Source organism: Rutidosis leptorrhynchoides, chromosome 1, assembly GCF_046630445.1.
Source record: "Rutidosis leptorrhynchoides isolate AG116_Rl617_1_P2 chromosome 1, CSIRO_AGI_Rlap_v1, whole genome shotgun sequence".
Lineage (NCBI taxonomy): Eukaryota > Viridiplantae > Streptophyta > Magnoliopsida > Asterales > Asteraceae > Rutidosis > Rutidosis leptorrhynchoides.
The window spans coordinates 666,093,367-666,108,272 of record NC_092333.1 but is presented as its reverse complement, the minus strand read 5'-3'; the positions used below and the strand labels follow the sequence as shown (position 1 = coordinate 666,108,272).

The 14,906-nt window shown below is 33.9% G+C and overlaps 1 long non-coding RNA gene across 2 annotated transcripts; it reads left to right on the top strand.

Moving 5' to 3' along the window:
• The first annotated feature begins 983 nt into the window (after nucleotides 1–983).
• On the top strand, nucleotides 984–7,526 carry LOC139885896 (uncharacterized). 2 transcript variants are annotated; one of them, XR_011772148.1, is made up of 3 exons: nucleotides 984–1,379; nucleotides 5,865–5,942; nucleotides 6,053–7,526. It is a non-coding gene; the product is annotated as an uncharacterized lncRNA (long non-coding RNA). The 2 variants fall into 2 exon arrangements; XR_011772147.1 differs by having other exon boundaries at nucleotides 5,865–6,590; nucleotides 6,691–7,526.
• Nucleotides 7,527–14,906: the final 7,380 nt, after the last annotated feature.

Below are 14,906 nucleotides of genomic sequence, written 5' to 3'. Positions count from 1 at the left end.
AAAATGAACATAGTAGACATTCTTACTATGTTCATTTTTAGTCAAAAAAAAAAAAATATATATAATAATAATAATTATAATAATTTATCTATCTATCTATTCTATATATAATAACAAAAGTTAAAATATATCATTTTAAAAAGGGGGATGATTCTCACACACACTTTTTTGATCCTCACACACATATTTTAACCTTTTACTCTTCTAATAATACTCAATTGGTGTGTGAGGATCAAAAAAGTGTGTGTGAGAATCATCCAAGCCTCAACTAATCTTAACCATTCATTAAATTAATCATAAAAAATTTAAATCCTTAATTTTTTTCTAATCTTACTTATACCTCATAATCCTAACTTTGAATTGTTTAATTATAAAAATACCCTCAACACTTCTTGCAATACATCACGGGAAGAAACAAGAAAATGAGGGGTTCTATACGATCTCTTTCATTGGCTTAAAACTACAGACAATAAAAAACCCTAAACCATTATCAATCTTCAATATCAAAACTCTACACCAGTATACCCAAATACTATCGTCATCTTCAAAACACACGGTCCTCAATCGTACAATTCTCTGAGCTTTTCTCAATTCCATGTTTTTGTTCATTTTCTTTCCAAACCGTTCACCACCGTCATCATTAATTCAAATTATAATTGAGATTTGAGATCAAGATCAAACAAGTCTCTTTATATGTTCAATTGTTTAAATGTATTAATCAAACCAATTTTTCCTTTTCTTCACAAACCGTATTTCTTTTTCTTCCTTTTTTTTTTCAAACCCGTTCACCATCATCTTTTATTCCAATTGATGAATTCAAATTGAGATCAAACCAATCTGATTATGAATCAAATTTCTTTTTCTTCCTTTTTTTTCCCAAAACCCGTTTACCATCATCATCAATTCAAATTGATGATGTTGTACTTCAAACCAATTTGATTATGTGTATTATGTATATTCAATTGAATTTATATGTGATGATGTATAAATGAGTAACCATGTTAATCTTCATACTTTTTGACTTTTTATACGTTTTATAATATTCGTGATTTGACAATACATATCACAGTCTTTCTTATAGATTTTATTTGATACAATCTGTAAATATTTTGTTTAGATATACTGTATTTACATATTTATCTAATGTATTTCTGTCTTTTTATCGCATTAAAGTCGCCATATACAAGGTGTTTTCACAAAATTTATTTTCTTGATTTAAATTTGTAGGCTTAATCTGAGGTTCTACAGTGATTTTGATAAAGGTTGTTTATGGATTACAAATAGTCTCTTCTTAATGATTAACAGTGTGATGTTACACAATCAATGTGGATGATACAGAAGTTCAAACAAGATGAAATATGGAGCATGAAAGAGAAGAGGTAGTCATTCTTCCATGTGTTAAACTTTTAAATTTCTTCTTAAAGATCTATGTTGCTTTTGCTATTTGATCGATCCTAGATCCGTCTTCCTTACGGAATTGGATCAAGGATCGAGTGCAATGAGGAGGATTGGGGTGTTGTTGTTTGTTTTGGGCCCTGATGATCGTCTTTCACTTTTCAATCAAGTGATCAACCACCCCGACCCGGTCTTGATTGTTAATTAGCATGATTCGCCTTAACTTAATGTAAATGTTCCTTGGGCAAAGTCACAAGTGAAAATTACAACGGTCTTGGCAAATGGTAGAGAATCAACAACCTATAAATGAGAGGCCAAGCTCCCTATTTATAGTTTTCAGAATATTCGCGGATTCTTGCACTCTTGTGCGGATTCATGCACTCTTGTGCGGATTCATGCACTCTTGTGTGGATTCTTGCACACTTGTGCATTGCGGATTTCAGCACACTTGCGCATTGCGGATTTCAGCACAAGGTGCTAAAACTTAGTGCAATCCTTGTGCAATGCGCAAGGTAGTGCTATGCGCACTATCAAGCCCCCCAAGTTCGGTATTATATATATTAAATATATAATGTCGAACTTGTAAGTATGCAATCATAGGGAATATAGCAATATATACACTATCAAGTCCCCCCAGTTCGATATTATAAACTGAAAGTATATGATGTCGAACTCTAAGTGTACAATATGCTTCGTTCGTGAAGTTATGCGCAACTCATGGCGCATTTTTATCAAAGAGAAAATCATGTTGCAACGTTTATTTATATAGCGCTTTGTTATATATTCATAATTTCTAGACTTGTCCCTTGCAATTTCCATATTCGTTATTGTGCACATAACAAACACGTACTTATGCGAAACAATCTTTTATATATTATAAATCTTCTAAGTCCGCCGAAACGATCCTTAGGCAAAATATGTGTTTTTTGCGAAGCATCTAAGCATGGCTAGATCAAATACTTAGGAAAAATGTCACAAGTTCCAACTTTTCGCAAACACTTGTAATTTTATGTTATTCATCCAAGCGGCTTTCTTCAACGCTTAGGCATTCATTACGTTTTTGCACGCAAGTGGTTTTTCACTTGAAAAATCAAAGTACGCATCCGCACTTGATAAAATTTGATCACGATTCATTTTTGGTCTCACGCATATTTAGTATTTTTTTGAAAAATTTGCTCGAAGCATATATGAAGCAAGTCAATTGAAGCTTCTGTTAATATAACATATAGCACATGACATATTTTAAGCCTATCTTGCCAATGTGCATTTTTATTATAAGAACATATGGTTTTAGCCTTCATGACCTCATGTATCGTGTGCAAAATCAACAACAATTGCGGCTATGGACTTAAGTAACAAAGAGCTTTCAAGCAATGTTACAAAGAGCTTTTAGCACAAATAATAAAATTGACATGGCCAAATGCTCATGGACTTAGAAAATGTTGCACAAATAATAATTGTTGCCATGGTCATATGCTCATGGACTTGGACAATTTTGCAACGTGCGTTTTGCACAAATGATGATATTGCCATGGCCATATGCTTATGGACTTAAGTAATGTTGCGCAAAAAATATCGCAAAAATTAGTGCCTTTAAGGCAATGCTCAAAAGTTTGCGCAACGTATTGCATGAAATTCAATTATGCAGCGCAAAGCTTGCATTAAGTCTTGCAATGTGCATCCTTGCACAAAATTTTGCTATGTTGCATAAAATCTTGCAAACTTGCATAAAATCTTCTAATGTGCGAAAAATCATTATTGCACAAAAAATTTATTGTTGCACAAAATATTGCACTGTGCAGCGCTTAGTATGCACAAAATTTCATTCCGCAAAAACTTTATTTTTGCATAAAAACTTCATTGTGCAAAAACTTTATTTGTGCACAAAATCTTGCAATGTGCAGCGCTTAGAATGCACTAAATCTTCATTGTGCAATCTTTTCTGATTGCACAAAATCTTAAATCTGCAAAAACTTCATTTTTGCAAAAAAATCTTCATTTTGTGCAAACTTTATTTTTTGCACAAAATCTTGCAATTGTGCAGCGCTTAGCATGCACTAAATCTTTGTTGTGCAATCTTTTCTGATTGCACAAAATCTTAAATCCGCAAAAACTTCATTTTTGCAAAAAATCTTCATTTTGTGCAAACTTTATTTTTTGCACAAAATCTTGCAATTGTGCAGCGCTTAGCATGCACTAAATCTTCGTTGTGCAATCTTTTCTTATTGCACAAAATCATAAATCCGCAAAAACTTCATTTTTGCAAAAAATTATCGTTTTGTGCAAACTTTATTTTTTGCACAAAATCTTGCAATTGTGCAGCGCTTAGCATGCACTAAATCTTCGTTGTGCAATCTTTTCTGATTGCACAAAATCTTAAATCTGCAAAAACTTCATTTTTACAAAAACTCTTCATTTTGTGCAAACTTTATTTATTTTGCACAAAATCTTGCAATGTGCAGCGCTTAGCATGCACTAAATCTTCGTTGTGCAATCTTTTTTGATTGCACAAAATCTTAAATCCGCAAAAACTTCATTTTTGCAAAAAATCATTGTTTTGTGCAAACTTTATTTTTTGCACAAAATCTTGCAATGTGCAGCGCTTAGCATGCACTAAATCTTCGTTGTGCAATCTTTTCTGATTGCACAAAATCTTAAATCCGCAAAAACTTCATTTTTGCAAATAATCATCGTTTTGTGCAAACTTTATTTTTTTGCACAAAATCTTGCAATGTGCAGCGTTTAGCATGCACTAAATCTTCGTTGTGCAATCTTTTCTGTTGCACAAAATCTTAAACCCGCAAAAACTTCATTTTTGCAAAAAATCTTCATATTGTGCAGCCTTTAGCATGCACAAATCGGCCTTTAGAATCGGAAATTATGTCGGAATCAAAAGTTAAATCTAAATTGGAAAAGACTTACGAATCCAATCAGTAGTTTAATTTGATTACCGATGTGTGACTTAATTCGTCCCACGGATGACGCCAATTGATCAATCCTAGATCCGTCTTCCTTACGGAATTGGATCAAGGATCGAGTGCAATGAGGAGGATTGGGGTGTTGTTTGTTTTGGGCCCTGATGATCGTCTTTCACTTTTCAATCAAGTGATCAACCACCCCGACCCGGTCTTGATTGTTAATTAGCATGATTCGCCTTAACTCAATGTAAATGTTCCTTGGGCAAAGTCACGAGTGAAAATTACAAAGGTCTTGGCAAATGGTAGAGAATCAACAACCTATAAATGAGATGCCAAGCTCCCTATTTATAGTTTTCAGAATATTCGCGGATTCTTGCACTCTTGTGCGGATTCATGCACTCTTGTGCGGATTCTTGCACACTTGTGCATTGCAGATTTCAGCACACTTGTGCATTGCGGATTTCAGCACACTTGCGCATTGCGGATTTCAGCACAAGGTGCTAAAACTTAGTGCAATCCTTGTGCAATGCGCAAGGTAGTGCTATGCGCACTATCACTATTCTTTTTTAAAAAATATTTTGTTTAATAATACACAGTAATATGGCATAAAATACCAATTTATGCTTCATTATACACCAAATATATACAATATCTTTGTCTGTGTATACGAGTTAAGAAGAACACAAATCATAAGTTGATGACATTGCAACCTTTACCTATATGCCTACATGCATCCTGTTGTAAGTTTGCTCTTTTCATGTTCTATAATCACACCTAATTTAATCCTTTCTAAACTACCGTGCATTGCAACTTCTTATTTCAGTCACTCATTGTGCTCCATCTGTTTCTTAATGCCAATGCGTGATGGCCAGTTAGAATTGGTTTATGCTCCCCTCTTAATTAGTGATCATTTTTTTTGAGTTAATTGTTAGTATCGAATACCATTTTGTGGTATATTGAAAGTTGTTATAATTTTATCGATAATTCCTTTTTTTCAAGGCTTATGTAGAGTAAAATGGGCGGGTCAGATAAATGACCAATGATGTACAAGTCAAAATTGGGCGGGTGATTGTGTTTGCCATAATGATTACGTGTGATACTCGATACAAAGTTAACCTTTATTTATTTATTTGTTTATTTATTAATTGTTTAGGATTTATGAAATACAATCATGAACTTTCAGGGAATATAAGTTTTGTTGTATCTTAATAGACAAAATTACTCAGGTCGTCCTTGAACTTGTACCGAAATCACTAGAGTCGTCCTTAAACTTTTTTTTTCACTGAGGTCGTCACTGTACTTTAAAAAAGTAACTCGTGTCGTCCTTCTGTCTATTATCCGTTTATTTTTCCGTTAAACTGAAGCATGTGCATATCACATGGGGGTAAATTGGTCTTTCCATCGTTTTTTCCTTTCAAATACCTTTAAATAATTATATTATTTTATATTATTATATTATTTATAATTATTTATTATTTATAATAATAATAATATAATATTAATATTAAATTAATATATCATATATTATATCATACTGTATATGCTTATCAGATCCGGATCTCATATTGCACCTTCTTCACCATGCTTCACCATCCGGATCTTAGATCTCAGATTGAACCACCGTTCAAGGTAAATTGAAGAGTTTACCCGAAATCGTTCAGATCTAAGCTTGTAGATAGGTGCATTAATGGGTCAAATCTTGATCAATTTGATTGCTGGTCCCAAACCAATTCTTGCAGATGATATATTCGAAATTGAGCCCTAATCGTCCATCGTCATCTTCATCAAGTGGCTGTCAACCATGGGTTTTGTTTTTCCGATGGCAACGATTAACAGATTTTAAGCCTCGATTCCTTAATGAAAAATTATGAAAATCACGTCTACAATACTCGACAATCATCCTTCGATCCAAAACCACACTAAATCGAACGAATTAAAACGTTGACTATTGAGCTTCGAAGTTTGACCTTGAATATGTGACTTTGATGTTGTTTCTCCATATGTTATGACGATTCACAAAGCATGAAGAAGCGTCCAGAAACTTTAATCTATGCTCAGATCAACCATTGATGAAATAAATCTTTCTAAACCGCTCGATTTGTGTTTTCGGTAAAAAAAGAACTCGAATCGAATTTCGTCAAATCTGTTGTTGTAGTTCTTGTCTGATGATGCTCGAGTGTTTGGAATCATATAAGAATCACTAATCTATACTTGAATTGCTTGGAGAATCATCAATTGTTGAATTTGATATTGAGCTTGATAAGATGAATACACTTGGTACTGTAGCAGCAACGAACATGAGTTTTTGATTTTTTATTTTTTTGAAATTAAGTTCTGATGATGAGGAAATGATGAAATGATATTCATAAATGTTTAGGTAATTTGCGTTGTTCACTACAAGACTAATTTGTGGAGAATGAGTTTCTAGAATTTATGGCACATGCTTCCAGTATTGGGATGAAGATAAGGATAAGGAATAAATGGTAAAAAGACTAAAATACCCTCACATGTATGGCACATGCTTCAATTTAACGGAGGAAAGAGACGGCAATTAGACGGAAGGACGACGCGAGTTACTTTTTGAAAGTATAGTGACGACCTCAGTGAAAAAAAAAGTTTAAGGACGACTCTAGTAATTTCGGTACAAGTTCAAGGACGACCTGAGTAATTTTGTCTTCTTAATATTTAACCATTGTAAGCTTTTGCTTGAAGTCTTGAACGTTAGGTGGTATGATGTCACTAATGGTGAAGTACAAGACATAAGATACACTGAAATGTGAGTTGTGGATGGTGGAGGGCTCAAGTCTAAACGTCATCTAAATGCCCAATGAAAAATTGCAACACTCCCATCTAAATGACTGAGGTGATATTCACTGAATAAGCTTGAATATTTAGGATAAGCTTGAATATTTCTATATTGTTTTTCAGGTGAAATATAGAAATCGCTGATTACATTGGCAATATACTAACTGCATTTCATAGCAATTCTTGAAGGAATTAGTCTCACTGCAACCTTACTTGAGGTTAAAAACTACATTTTTGGCTGAGTAAAATATTCATTGCCATAATATTAATCATGATGCTCCAGTGACTTAAATATTAAGTGTATGTATAAGAGGGGTCAATGTGTCTTCGTTTGATTAACGGGTCCATCATTTGGGTTGAATGTGTCATATGTTACTAAAAGTACAATGGGTCAGGGCTTGAACCACCTAAAACGTTATTTCCTTTATCAATCTTGTGTATATGTACTTATTGTGTTCATTACAGTTACAAAAGCGAATATTTTATAAGATGACTTACGAACTTTTAGCATTCTACTCGAATATGGATTGCTATTAGTGTATTAGGTTACATCTTTTGACCCCTCTAAGCTATTTTTTCGTTGAGCCATATAAGATCAACTGAATCGGTGTAACTCAATCAAGTAAAATGTAGGGGTAAAAGATTGCAATATGCATACAAAATAAAGGCAAGTTATATATAACTGATTCGATATTGCTTATTGTAGCCTCCTGATTTGATATTATTGATTGCAATATGCATACAAAATAAGGGCAAGTTATCCATCTTGAGGAACTATTTTGGCTCATATGAGACGAGTTGCATGGCCATTTTTCAAGAATGACTGTAGGATTTATTGTGCCTTTTTGTTTAATTATATTAATGAATACAAATACAAATATCACTAATTTTAATATTGTCGTGTTCTTGAGTACTCAAGTCTTAAAGGTGTTCCTGATGCGATTGACTTAGCCGTGATTTGTATTGTTGTTGTTGTTGTTTCAATGTTGCCTCCATCTTTGCCGTCGTAAACGCTACATGGTATTAGGGTTTATATTTTAGGGCTTAGGGACAGATGAACATATTTTTAAGGTAAATAACTCGATTGTTATATTCAATTACAAAAGGTAATTATTTTTACTATTAATTAAGTTACAAAATGCTATCTTTGATGGGGCTTAGTGTTTAGGGTTTAGGTTTAGAGTTTAGGAGTAGGGTTTTGGGTTTAGGTTTAGGGTTTAGATTTTAGAGTTTAGGGTTAGGGTTTAGAGTTTAGATTTAAGGTTTAGAGTTTTGGGTTTTGGGTTTAGGATTTAGGGTTTATATTTTAGGGCTTAGGGGCAGATCAACATATTTTTAAGGTAAATAACTCAATTGTTGTATTCAATTACAAAAGGTAATTACTTTTACTATTAATTAAGTTACAAAATGCTATCTTTGATGTGTCTTTCATGAGAAGCTTATAGATGAAAAGACAGTTGCATTCATAGGTCTATATATTGAAGTAGATAATGAGAATCATGCTAAAAAAACATAAACCTGTAAATTTAGGGAATTGGCCCATTCTAGGCTAATAAAGTTGAAAGCTTTGTGATAGAATATACTGGGATTATCTGCAAAGCAAATAATTTATACGAAGTACTACTTATAGTGACACTAATTGATCTTGGTTGTGTTGGGTTGGTTTAGCTGTATCTACGAAAAATTATGATATTATTTTTATTTTTTAAACTAATTTTAGGTGTGAAAAACTCTTTATTATGTAACTTTATTGGAAGTGAAGAATCAATGGAGTATATGTTGTTCAAGGAATCATTGAAACACAGGTAAAATTGATATAATCAAACCAGTTCGCCGAGCATTTGTTGTTTATCTTTGCGTATAACGTACAAGTATGAGCTATTTCTATAAAGTGGTCTCAGTCAGGGCCGGTCCTGAAAATATTGATGCCCTGTGCGGAAAGACTAAAATATGCCCTTCATATTTTAAACGATAAACTTGAAATTACAAAATCAAAATTAAATCGCTTAAAATTAAATTTTTGTGTGTTTTAAGTAAAAAAAAAAAAGTAAATAAATAGACCTTAAAATATATGATTATGCATTGTTGACATATTTATTAAAATCTCATATAATGTTACACTTAAAATGATAGAAAGTACTTTATTCGGTTTTTTCATGTTTCGATAAATTACTCCCTCCGTTCCATATCTATTGTCCTATACAAAAACACACAGTTTAAAAAAAAATGACTGACGCATATACTTTTTTGTTTACTTTCCAGCTTTACCCCTTACTTTTTACTTATCTTTTTGTTTTACATGTATTACATAGGGGTACAAACGAACTTTACCAGATTATTCTATTTTATTTATGAAATTGGACAATTAATTTGGAACATTCGAAAAAGAAATGCTGGACAATAGAAATAAAACGGAGGGAATAACATTTATTTTAGTATTTGCTATTTTAGTTAAATAAGAAGTAAATAAAAATATTTATCATACTCCGTATATGTAAGCAATAGAATAATAAAATTAACAAAAAATGATACGAACCAAAAAAAAAAAAATAGTTACAAGTGTAGGCCCATGAAGTTATGAGCTGTAATCCGTATTTTTTTTTACTACACAGTAACTTTTAAATAGTAGCACTCCGTATTACAGTATTTATTTGGGTGTAACAAAAGAAAACCAATACACTAACTAAAGGGCTCACACTTATGTTATACTTGAACTAGTACTGGAATATAGTAACTAAAGGGCCCACGGTTTTAGAAAACAAAGACATTTTCCCGTGATTCATCTTCTTCTCTAACCCTTCAACCTCCATTAAAACTCAACTTAAAATTTCAAATTTTCTTCTACATGTTCCAAAAACTGATCCTAAATATTTGATGCCCCTGATTTCGTGATGCCCAGTGCGGCCGCACCTCCCGCTCTACCCTAGGGCCGGCCCTGGTCTCAGTCTATCTTTATCATGATGATGGAACCCTAAAAGTTAAAAAGATTTCAACTTCTTTATCATTTTTTACATCGGGGTATTTGTTATTTGTTAGGGATACACTTTTTAATGTCCTCTTGAACCTTCTTTTTTGATTATTTGGTCAGTTTGACCCTTGTGTAAATTGAAAAGAACTAAAGATCATTTAGCTAGGTTTATCAATTCATATAAGTTATAGTAGATGCATTATATTCGTTATAAGTTTGTTTCTTCTATGATGCTTATACAGGTTGTTACATTTGTCATAATCCGGTGTTACAACCGGAGTTGCTTACTAGATTATGTTAAGTTCGTTGTGAAGAGAGTCTTGAGACTGGTTAGGTTTAACTTCCTTTACACTGATAGACAATAGAAGATATAATAAAGGCAAAATTTGGTGTTTTTTGTTGGTGTTCATCTTATGAGAAACTATTTCTATTAATCTCTCAGTTTATTTTTTATACATTATATCTATCATTGGTTGTAATTGTACATATTTTTGAGTTTTAGTTACATTGGATGTTTTCTCGGGGTTCCGTCCCCTTTATCCCAAGAAAAAAAAAATTGTTTAAATTTTCGTTTCATACAATTTTTGAGCCAAAGTTGATACCTACTTGTGAAATAATATTTTTAAACATATTATCTGGTCTACTAAATTTGTGTATTTTTTAGATCTCAGTATATAAAGTTTTAAGAAAAGTTTATATACTGAGACTATTACGGAAGTCAACTGTTACTTATTTGACCCAGTATATAGGTTGACATGGGTCATTTTTACACCATTACATCTCAGCATATAGGTTGCATTTTTTATATCTCATTATATAAAGTTTTAAGCAACCGAAGTCAACTGCTACTTATTTGACCCATTTCAGTTGACATAGGTTGACTATTATTGTTTAAAATGAATTCGGTGAATACAGGTTGAATAATTTGCAATATTTCAGGCTAGACAAGGAAACTCTGAATTTAATTGAAATGTATGTCTATTTGAAACTACTTCTTTCAGTCATATAACCTAAACTCATTCAACTCATACTAACCTAAAGGTTCTTGTCAGAAGATAATATTAGTTCATCAACCATTCATTTCACAGAATTCGATAATGTCAAGACCGTTATCAATATTGTACTGGAGTTCTATACAAGTAATGATGCTAAGACTGTCAACGATGTCTGTACAACAACAAAGGTCATACAACAATTGTCTTTACCTGAAATTCTATTGTAAGTCTTATTTAGTGTTGTACTTTATAAGATAGTTCTTTCAATACAATATTCAGTATTTAAGTATCTATATTTCAAACTTTTAAAAATCAATACAACTTAAAATAAGTGTAAGTATTATCTGAGACCTAACTTCTTTCAACTTACACTATTATATTTTCTTTTGTAAAAACTTATATTTCTTTACAAATTAACTCTCAAGTAATATCTAATCTCTATTAGTACTACAAACTAAACGATATTAATAGATTATCATTATATTTTCTTTTGCTTTGTAATCAAACGAACATACTATATAAAACTACTTTACTGGAACATCACAATTTTGATAACGCCCATACAAAAGTGCGCGCGAAATCGCGGGCCTTAAACTACTAGTGGTGGTGGTGGTGGTGGTGGTGGTGAAATTTATCACACCATAAGCTTTGTTCAACAACTAAATACAGAACAATATGGTTTCAACTGCATTTGTTCTATAGACCTAAAAAAAATCAATATGAATAACATTAATTAAATTAAACTAATAATAAAAAGGTAGTAACATGAACATAGTAAAGATTCTTACTATGTTCATTTTTAGCCAAGAAAAAAATAATAATAATAAAGTAGTAAAATTTACCACAACATAAGCTTTATTCGATAACTAAATGTTTCTGAAGAGCAAGATAGATGCAGCTCAATATTTTCTATAAACCTAACTTACTCTTTTAACAAAAACTGTTTGCTTTAAAACCACATCGTAAACCATTTGTTCCGATGAAATAACCAAATTCCCAGATGGGTTAGCCACTGCCTTGAAATCATATCTAATTTCCTTGAACCCAAAAATCACAATTCACCAAGCATGGAATAACACTTGTGTTTCCTGTTGACATTCTTGATTTTTTCATCCCTAAATAACCATTATTCTTTCCCTAACAATTTTGATGAATCTAACCCATTACACACCTCATAATTAGGGGAAACAGCCTAAATCATAACAATCAGACATGGCCTCATAGTTATAGAAAAAAAGATATGATATTTATGGGTGTAATGACATAGTAAAAAGCACCTTCTAAATGAAACCAATTACTCGAAAAATACATAAACCAACTACATGACTAAACACATAAAATAAGTGCTTATATAAACAAAGAACATGATAATTGCAAGTGCTATTAAAGACCAAATGATATGTTGATCACAAAGAACATGAAAACGGCCATCTCGGTCGGAAATAATCGATAAGGGTACACCGTGACGGGCGACGATCTCTTTAATGTAAAGTTGTGCAAGTTTCTCCATTTTGTCGGTTTCCTTCATGGCTAGGAAGTGCGCGGATTTGGTGAGACGGTCAACAATAACCCAAATAGTATCATAACCGCCCACCGTCTTTGGTAGTTTGGTGATAAAATCCATCGTTATCCTTTCTCACTTCCATTGCGGGATTTCGGGTTGTTGAAGTAGTCCAGACGGTCTTTGATGTTCGGCTTTGACTTTGGAGCAAGTTAGGCATTTTCCAACATAAGTAGCGACGTCCCTTTTAATGTTCGGCCACCAATATTGTTCCTTGAGGTCGTGGTACATCTTATTGGCACCGGGGTGAATCGAATATCTTGACTTATGGGTTTCGTCTAAAATAAGACTTTGTAGGTCCCCATAACTAGGTACCCAAATTCTTCCGGCGAAATATCGGAGTCCGGTTTCTTTAACTTCGAATCGAGAGGTGAGGACGTTCAAGTGTTCGAGAGAGATGTTTTCGTCCTTGAGAGCCTCGTCTTGGGCTACACGAATTTGACTATTGAGGTTGGTGTGAATGGTGATGTTTAAAGCTCGGACACGAAGAGGCACCGCTCTTTTCTTTCGACTTAAGGCATCGGCTACTACGTTTGCCTTCCCGGGATGGTAACGAAGCTCACAATCGTAATCGTTTAAAGTTTCAATCTACCGTCGTTGTCTCATGTTTAGTTGTTTTTGGTCGAAGATGTGTTGAAGGCTTTTGTGATCGGTGAAGATAGTGCTCTCGGTTCCATAAAGATAGTGTCTCCACATTTTAAGTGCAAAGACAACGGCTCCGAGTTCGAGATCATGTGTCGTATAGTTCCGTTCATGAATTTTTAGTTGTCGAGAGACATAAGCAATGACTTTCTTTCGTTGCATCAATACACACCCAAAACCATGTTTTGAGGCATCGCAATATACAACAAAATCATCATTGCCTTCGGGAAGTGACAAGATAGGAGCGGTGGTTAGCTTTGTCTTCAAGATTTGAAACGCGGATTCTTGCTCGGTCGCCCAAATGAATTTCTTTCCCTTGTGAGTTAACGCGGTTAGAGGACGTGCAACCAAAGAGAAGTTTTCGATGAATCTACGATAGTACCCGGCGAGACCCAAGAATTGACGAATGTGAGTAGGAGTAGTAGGAGTTTCCCATTTGCTAATGGCTTCGATTTTTGATGGATCGACCTTAATACCTTGATCACTTACAACATGACCAAGAAATTGAACTTCCTTCAACCAAAATTCACACTTGGAGAATTTGGCATAGAGTCGTTCTTGTCTCAAGAGTTCGAGCACGAGTCGAAGGTGTTGTTCGTGTTCTTCTTCGCTTTTAGAATAGACCAAGATGTCATCGATGAACACAATAACAAATTTATCGAGATACGGTTTGCACACGCGGTTCATAAGGTCCATGAACACCGCCATTGCGTTAGTGAGACCAAATGGCATTACAAGATATTCATAACTACCATAACGAGTCCGGAAAGCGGTTTTGGAGACATCTTCCCCCTTAACCCTTAATTGATGATAACCCGAGCGGAGATCGATTTTCGAATATACACGAGATCCTTGTAATTGATCAAAGAGGTCATCGATGCTTGGAAGAGGATATCGGTTCTTAACCGTCAATTTGTTTAGTTCACGATAGTCGATACACATTTGTAGGGATCCATCTTTCTTCTTAACGAATAAAATCGGAGCGCCCCATGGTGAATGGCTAGGTTGGATAAAACCACGGTCAAGTAGTTCTTGAATTTGACTTTGCAATTCTTGCATTTCGGATGGAGCAAGTCTATATGGTGCACGTGCTACGGGTGTGGCTCCCGGAATAAGATCGATTTGGAATTCAACCGGTCGATGAGGTGGAAGTCCCGGTAATTCATCGGGAAATACGTCGGAAAAGTCACTAACAATTGGCACATCATCGATATGCTTCTCGTCGGTTTCAACTTTCTTAACATGGGCTAGAATCGCGAAACAACCTTTACGAAGGTACTTTTCAACTTTAAGGCACGAGACGAGGTTGGGTCCGGTGCAACTCTTATCGCCATAGACAATCAAGGGTTCACCATTCTCGATAGGAATTTGAATCGCTTTAAGATCGCAAAGAATGTGAGATTTCCTTTTGGCTAGCCAATCCATAACAATGATTACATCAAAGCTCCCTAGTTCTATAGGTATCAAGTCGATTTCAAACTCTTTACCCATTAAGTTTAACGTACACCCCCGGTAAAATTTGTCGGCACTCAATAGTTTCCCGTTGGCCACTTCAGTGGTATAAGTAGTATCTAGTGGGAGTGGTGGAGTGCTATAAGAATGAGTCAAAGTCTTGGTTACAA